An 8383-nucleotide genomic window follows, 5' to 3' on the forward strand; every position below is an offset into this window, starting at 1 on the left:
GTGCCCACCAGCAGTAATAGACATGGACAGTTAGTTACTATGTTATTTTCACCATTTCCTAGGAAGGCTCCCTTCAAATGGTTCAAAACCTGGTGATGATTCCACTTGTTTCTGCCAAGTGATACAAACACCATTCTGGTTCTGACAGCAGCCTAAAGGAGGCTTTACTTTATTACTTAGTCCTCCCCTGAGAAATGACTATTGTGGTGGGGGATGTGAGTGAGTAATAAAGAAATCTTGAACCTGAAACACTAGAGAAATTTATTTTTCCCGGAAAGTATCTCCTAGGCACAGTTTCTCTCTTGAGATTATTGCCTTTGACAAAGATGGAGGCAGCACAGAAAGCAGTGGTTTGTATCGTTTTCTCTCTGATCCCCTTTTGTTAATACCAAACATTGTTGGCTTTTGGGGTGTAGGATGAGTTTCCTTATAGCAATCAATTCTTGCATCTGCTTCATCTTTATGGAATTTATTTATTTATTTTTCAGTGAGGAGGAGATCCTCTCAATGTTTGTTCTGGCTCTTAAATTGGATGAATCTCTGACTCTTCAGTCTTGGGTCAAAATCTCAGTGGTACAGCTGGGCTAAATGAACCTACCCTTGATTACATCTGAACTTCCATCCATCTTGCATTTAAGAAAAAACAGCTTTCTAACATGCTTCAGAGCTACTCTAATAAACCTAATGGCAAATCATCTCTCCCAAAGGTCAAGGGTAGCATCTTAATTCAAAGCTTGAGTACTATTGGGATTTAATTGCCGTTAATGCTGCTTTTGGCACTGAAATGGATGGCCTCTGGGTTGAAATACAGCTTGTATATCAAAAAATAAAAATAAAGTAAATGTTTACTAGTTAGGCCAAAAAGATGTAGACCTAGTCAAAGAGAAGTAAAATAAAAACAGTCTGTTTTGATGCTGTCTGTGGCAGGGGAGGAGAGAGAATGCAGAGAAGAGAAGGCATTTCATTTAACATTTGCTGCCCTCAGTAGTAAAATCTAGGTCAAGTGGTAGCACATACTTCTAATGTGCTATTAGATCATACCAAGTAGTTTTACAAGACGTAATCTACTGATATAGAAGTTGCTGTAATGGAAATTTCAAGTTTTGGATTCATGCCCTACAGTGCCTGCATAATTTCCCATCTGATATCACTTTTAGTGTTGGCTGTTTTCATATTGCACTTGGACATAAAATTCAAAACCTTTTCTTTTAATTATACTACTTGCATAATTTCAGTTTTAAGACTAGCATAAGCAAATATCCCAGTTTATCAACTGGAATTTGTAGTGGTTAGATATATACTGGACTTTATAATAAAAATAATTGGGGACAAGAAAGTTGGAGTATTGGTGGGATAGGTAGGAGTGATGTTAAAATATATTCACATCTGATTAATTACAAAAAGAGCAATAAATTATCAATTCTGATAAACACCTTGTCCTTTTGAAGTTAGGCCTATTTACTTAGAGCCCAGAATGGTGAGTATAGCTTTCCAGGTGAAATAAGATGGCTTAAGATATATGTCCAGGCTTCCCTGGTAGCTCAGGGAATATGCCCTGGTATCTTCCTTGGTAAAGAATCTGCCCTCAATGTAGGAGACCCCAATTCAATTCCTTGGTTGGGAGTAAACCCTGGGCTGGGAATAAACCCCGAAGAAGGGATAGGCTCCACTCCAGTGTTCCTGGGCTTCTCTGGTGGCTCAGATGCTAAGGAATCTGGCTGCAGTGTGGGAGACCTGGGTTTGATCTCTGGCTTGGGAAGATCCTCTGGAGGAGGGCATGACAACCCATTCCAGTATTCTTGCCTGGAGAATCCCCATTGATGGGGGAGCCTGGTAGACTACAGTGCATAGGGTCACAAAGAGTTGGACATGATTGAACAACTAAGCACAGCACAGCAAGATATATGCCCACCAAACTTGTTCCGAGCCACCAAAGGAAATTAATACTACCATATCCCACATTTCTAATTTGTCTTCCACATGCTAACAATGAGAGTTAAAAATGTGAAGCTTAGCATATGTCAGTTATGAAAGAGATTTGATAGGGGAAATTTAATCATAATAGAGAATTGTATGTGCAGTTAACTCCTGATTGTTACCACTGACCATAGGCTGTGTGTGCAAACTATAGACATTTAAATTACTTTCATTGGAATAAAAACGTCATTGTGTGTGTGGTATTCTTTATCTCATTGAAAGCTTGACACATCTTGCCTAATGATGTCATTAGATAAGAGAATGGGCTCTCTAGGAATTTAATGCTCAGATCTCTCTTTTTTGTTTTCCAATATGTAGAAGGCAGTGGCACCCCACTCCAGTACTCTTGCCTGGAAAATCCCATGGACTGAGGAGCCTGGTAGGCTGCAGTCCATGGGGTTGCTAAGAGTTGGACACGACTGAACAACTTCGCTTTCACTTTTCACTTGCATGCGTTGGAGAAGGAAATGGCAACCCACTCCAGTGTTCTTGCCTGGAGAATCCCAGGGACGGGGAAGCCTGGTGGGCTGCCGTCTCTGGGGTCGCACAGAGTCGGACATGACTGAAGCGACTTAGCAGCAGCAGCAACAGCAGTGATCTGTTATACGTCATATAAGTGGAGAGTGGGGACACTAGACGCTCATGGTTTTCATGCTAAGTATCCACATTTCCGTAAATTAGTGACTCAAGATGAAAGATAAAAGACAGTAGCTTCAGTAAGCAAAAAATCATGGCATATAAAGTAGGTTGTAGTTAGCTAGTAAGGTGGGGCACAGAATACTTTTAAAAAACCATAAAATTCTCAATGATTATAGCTCTTTGTGTCAAAATATTCAAGGCTGAAATTACCGAAACCCACAAGAGCAGGTGTTCTGAATGGTAATCTAAGGTGTAATTAGAGTTTCTAAAGAACACTGTGAGGTGAAGTTAATTGAAACAGACTATATGGTTAATCATGGAATGATTTATTAAAAAAATAAAAATAGACTGACAAGCTATAAAAAGCCCCTATTTCCCAAATCTGTGTTTTGACTAAACATAGAACTGAAATATGTTGCTACTTTGATTAAAAAAATGTAAACAATTTAGTTATGTCTTTAAAATAGTATATAATTATCTCACTTTTTATGATATGACACCTCATTATTTACATAATATGTAGGTTGTTTCCAAGGTTCAGAAAACCATTCTGAGAAGACAGATTATAGGGATAAGTGGTAGGACAGTGTTTTAAATTCCACTTGGATTAAGGGACTAAAAACATAGGATGAAATAGAGATGTAGCCCTCTTCTCTTGATATTTGTAACCACTTGGGATATTTCATATTTAAATCACTGTAATCTCTATGTGTCTATCAATAACTTCTTAGTCATTGCTTTGAGTGTTTTTCAATTCCCCCCCAAAACTGAGCCAGAGCTCTATAATTAGTCTGAAAAGAATTTTAATGGATGATGGTGGGTGCTAGTGTGACAAGTTAGAACAAGAGTCCTTCGGAGGTATGACTTCATTTGCATACTGGTATGTGGGGACAAGGATCACATATGATTGACAAGGAGAGAATCAAAAGAGAGGAGCTGGAAAGAGTATTAGAGGTATCACACCGTCACCTTTATTATGCAGGTGACAAAGTTGAGGTCCAATGAGATTGAGAGATTTCCCAAGTTTCCAATAAAGATCGCTAGTTTCATAGAAAAAGTAACATGATCAGTGCTCAGTTGCTTGACATCATCAATGAGAAAGATATAGACAAAATACTGTGAGATTTAAGAGAAAGGAGATATTACATTCAGTAGTAGGAATAAAAAAGACATCATAAAGAGAGTGGTAATTCCCATAGCTTTAAAAAAAATGGGAATTTAGAATTCTCAATGTTTGAGATGGAAGTCAAGAGGAATGAAAAAGGGAAATTATTCTACTGTGAACAATGATCTTGTGACAAAAAAAAACATTGGATACCTTAGAGCAAGCTTTTTCAACCTCAACCCTATTGATATTTGGGGGCAGATAGTTCCTTATTGTTTGGGGGCTACCCTGTGCACTATAGAAAATTTAGCAACATCCCTATGCCCTACCCATTATATTGCCAATAGTACTCCCACCCCTACACTCCTGAATTGTGACAACCGAACTATTTCCAGAGTTTGTCAGGTGCCCTGGGGATGGTGGTAGAAATTGTTCCCCTAAGTTCCACTGCATTAAAGCAAGAGAGAGCCTTAGAGAAGGGTCTTTGTCACTGTATATACATTCAGTTCAGTTCAGTTCAGTCGCTCAGTCATGTCCGACTCTTTGCAACCGCATGAATTGCAGCAGGCCAGGCCTCCCTGTCCATCACCAACTCCCGGAGTTCACTCCGACTCATGTCCATCGAGTCAGTGATGCCATCCAGCCATCTCATCCTCTGTCGTCCCCTTTTCCTCCTGCCCCCAATCCCCCTCCCAGCATCAGTCTTTTCCAATGAGTATATACATTAGTCAATCCTAAATGTTTGTTAAAAATTAAGAAGAAAGGAAAGGTTGAGAAGAAAGAAAGAGGAAAAAAGATGAAAGGATAGAACATATTTCCCCTCAAAACTGTAACTAAGTAAAAAACCATTAAAATAAATATGATTTTTTTTTAATTTTATGGAAAAATTGTGATGAACTTCATCTTATACTGAAATATCCAAAAACATTTTCACAGATATAAAAATATACCAGTTAACTCTAATTTTTTTACTTTGGGATATAAAATTCAATGTAAGGAAGGAGGTTATTGTACCTGACAAAGGAAGAAGAGAGGATGAGATAGTTGGAGTATTAGTGGGATAGAGTATGAAGAGTCATTCGTTGGAAGGTGGTAGAGAGTCAGGTGATCCATTCTTGGCAGGAAACCTCTTTGTGACTCATGGTTACTCTGTACTAAAACCACATTTAAAAATAAATAGCATAGAGACACATCTTCAGGCCAAAATAAAAGTTAAAATTAAGAATCATAAGGAAATAGTACAATGAGCACAAAAGAGTGAAGAGTAAAATCTGCCTCTTTCTCCCACTTACAAACAATATGCTTTGTGTTCATCAAAATATAGTGCATAAGTCAAATCTATTTCCTTTGATAGACTCAAACCAGAAATTTATCAAGTAAATTGGTAAGAATATCTTCTCCTGAAGAATAATGTCAAGGTATCACTGTAATTTTTGGAGGGTTAGCAAAAATCAAAGATATCTTCAAGAGTGGTTCAAGTATGTGTATGTCAGGGCTAATGGGCAAGAAAGTTGTGTAAATAGAATGGAGACATGATTTAATAAATATGGCTTAGAGGGTAAAGCATCTGCCTGCAATGCAGGAGACCCAGGTTTAATTCCTGGGTCAGGAAGATCCTCTGGAGAAGGAAATGGCGACCCACTCCAGTACTCTTGCCTGGAAAATCCCATGGACGGAGGAGCCTCGTAGGCTACAGTCCATGGGGTCACAAAGAGTCGGACATGACTGAGCAACGACACATTTTTTATGGTCAAGTAGATGGGACACAATGATGAAAACAACATGGAACCTATCATGTAGGAAAAATTGCTCTAGATATCAGAGCAGCATGAAATTGAGTGTGACCAGGAGACCTGTGAAGGTCACCATTTATGAGTAAGAGTCCAGAAGAAGTGGTTGGGGGAAGAGCACATTCTAGACTGAAGGAGGGCTGGAGGTTAAGCAGACAGGGTAGGTTTGTGAAACTGAATAGAACTGAGGTTTCTGAATCTAGTTTAGAGGTGAGGTGACATGGATACAGGGTCCTAAGTTAGATCATAAAGCAGTTTGCATGTTGTTGTTCATTCGCTAATTCATGTCCAGCTCTTTGCAACCCCATGGACTGCAGCATGCCAGACTTTCCTGTTCTTCATTATCTCATGGAGTTTGCTCAAATTCATGTCCATTGAGTCGGTGATTCTATCTAACCACCTCATCCTCTGCATATGTCATGAATTAGTTAGGTTTTGCTGTATAACAATCCACCCCTAAGTTTAGTATCTCAAATAGCAAGAATCGGTTACTTCTCATGGCTCTGTAGGTTGGCTTGTTTGGGCAGAGTCAGCTGATTCCTGCAGCACATCAGCAGTGTGGCTGGGCGGGGTTCTAGAATGGCTTTCATAAAGGACTGGTAGTTGGTAGGCTGGGTGTTCCAGAGCAGGGTCAGCAAAATTCTTCTATATGGGATCAGGTAGTAAAAAGGTCAGCTTTTCAGGTCAAAATAAAATATTGATGATATTACATATGTACATATATAACAAGAGATGAAACTATCTCCATAGATGTTTTTAATGGACAAATTAAAAGTAAAATAAAAATTGAGTAATTTCTTTTGTGATACAGGTCTTCTAATAAGGAGAATTGAACTTTTTGGGGGGAAGGGGTAATATCATAATTAGGTTCAAAGGTAGAGCTCCTTATCATCAAATCAATTGTTAATGTTTTTCTATAAAAACATTCTTAGCTCAGGCTGTACCAAAACACAGGGCAGGTTGAATTTGGTCTGTGACTGGAGTTTGCTGACCTTGGTTCTAGACGCCATGGCTCTGCTCCACTCTCTAGTAGGCCTCATTCTCCAGGATGGAAGCATGGGCTTCTTCACATGGGTTGACTCAGGAGACCAAAGGTAGCAAGAGAAGGCAAGTCCCAATGCACAAACACTCTGTAAGTCTCAGATACGTCACATTTTTATAATGCTCCATTGACCAAAGCAAGTCATATGACCAAGGCCAGATTCCAAGGGTGGAAAAATAGATTCCATCTCTTGTTGGCAGGAGTAGCAAAGTCATATGGCACAGATTATGCATACAGGGATGGGAAAAGTTGTGACCATTTTTTGCAAACCATCTTCCACACATTGCTAAAAGTTCTGAATTTATTTTGCAGGGAGGGAGGCAGTAAAAGTGTTTTGAGCAGATAACTGCCATATCTGGGACTGAGCTGCAGGGAAAGTAACCAGGGAGTCATTTAAGAGACATGGCATCCATGGTGATAGATTTAGGGTTAGAGACTAGAGGGAAAAGATCAAGTAGCAGCAACTACAATTCAGAAAATACAAATACAAATGTGCCTGTCCTTTATATATTTTTTAGCATCTGATAGCCTCTTTAGACAGTTCATATCATGCATTTTCTGTGTGTGTGTGTGTGTGTGTGTGGTATGTGTGTGTGTGTGTGTGTGTGTGTGCATGCACGTGCCAGTGTATGTGGGTAGGGACAGATACTTATAGCAGGAATGAAAGCAAAAGCAAGTATTACTCCAAAATCTGATATCTAAAATAACATTTTGTAGTAAAACTGTATTTATAGAGAATGATTTGGTGCTGGGGAGGTAAAATATTTGTTGAATTTCCATATTAACAAATCAAGAGGCAGGCATAGCTGAATTGGAGATTTCCACAAGGGATGCCCTATACACCCAGGAAGAAAAGTGGGGAGGAGACTTGATCTCTGCAGTTCCAGAGCTTTGAGAAGAGGAAAATGCAGAGAAGCAGGAGGGCCAAGGGAGGGGACACTTGGGTGGACTTCTCTCCTCTGAATGCATGATTGATTCTGTGGAGTCTAAGAGGATAGGTGGTGCTCAGTCAAAGTAACTCCATATTTTTTTCTCTTTTCTTTTGTAGCAAATGGTACTATCAAACTCCACTTGGGCCAGAGACCCTTGTGGTGTTAGTGAAAAGCCTGCCCCTCACATAGCACCCTACCTACACTTGTGAGTTCACCAGCCAGTGGCTTCAACTTCAAGCTCTAACAATGGGCAGCCAAGTACCTCCATCTTTGTAGCCTGTTTAGGTAGAAGGAAAGCCAGAGTTGACAATTTCTGAGCTATTTTTGATTTCTGTGTGCTGTGAGCTGGAACCAGAATGTCCCAGACACCCATGGAGGGGCCACAGAAAACATCTGAGCAGACAGTCAGTATTGATATAAAACAGAGGTCACAAGATAGTTACTGTTAGTAGAAGACTTGATAACTGGTTGGATTTGGGAAACTGAGAGAAAAGGACGAATCACAGTATATGGTAAGATTTTGATCTGAATAATAGGGGGAAATGAAGGCACAAAAATATGTACATCAGCAAGATGAGTTCATTTAAGTTAAAGATCTGGTGCTGAAAAATAAGGGTTGGAGCATGGAAAAGTTGAGAATAATTACTACATAAAGTACCACATATTTATAATGTTAAGCAGCAGGGGGTCCTCAGGATAAGGGAAAAGATTATTTATAGGAGCTGGGTCCTTGTAGCTGAAAGAAGACTAACGAGAATCTTGGTGATGAGTCACAGATTTTATTTTTTCCTTAAATTGGCTCCAAAGAGTGGTCTATAGATGAATTGAAATTTTTGTATGTGAGCAAATGCAACACATCTAATACACAATAGTTTGGGATTGAGAAAATAGTAAATGC

General features: G+C 39.4%; 1 non-coding gene across 1 annotated transcript; it reads right to left on the bottom strand.

Annotated features, from left to right (window-relative positions):
- Nucleotides 1-7593: 7593 nt before the first annotated feature.
- LOC112584799 lies at nt 7594-7740 on the bottom strand. The gene has a single exon (XR_003109197.3). It is a non-coding gene; the product is annotated as a small nucleolar RNA SNORA62/SNORA6 family (small nucleolar RNA).
- Between the last annotated feature and the right edge of the window lie 643 nt (nt 7741-8383).

Source organism: Bubalus bubalis, chromosome 4 (assembly GCF_019923935.1).
Source record: "Bubalus bubalis isolate 160015118507 breed Murrah chromosome 4, NDDB_SH_1, whole genome shotgun sequence".
Taxonomy (NCBI): Eukaryota; Metazoa; Chordata; class Mammalia; order Artiodactyla; family Bovidae; genus Bubalus; species Bubalus bubalis.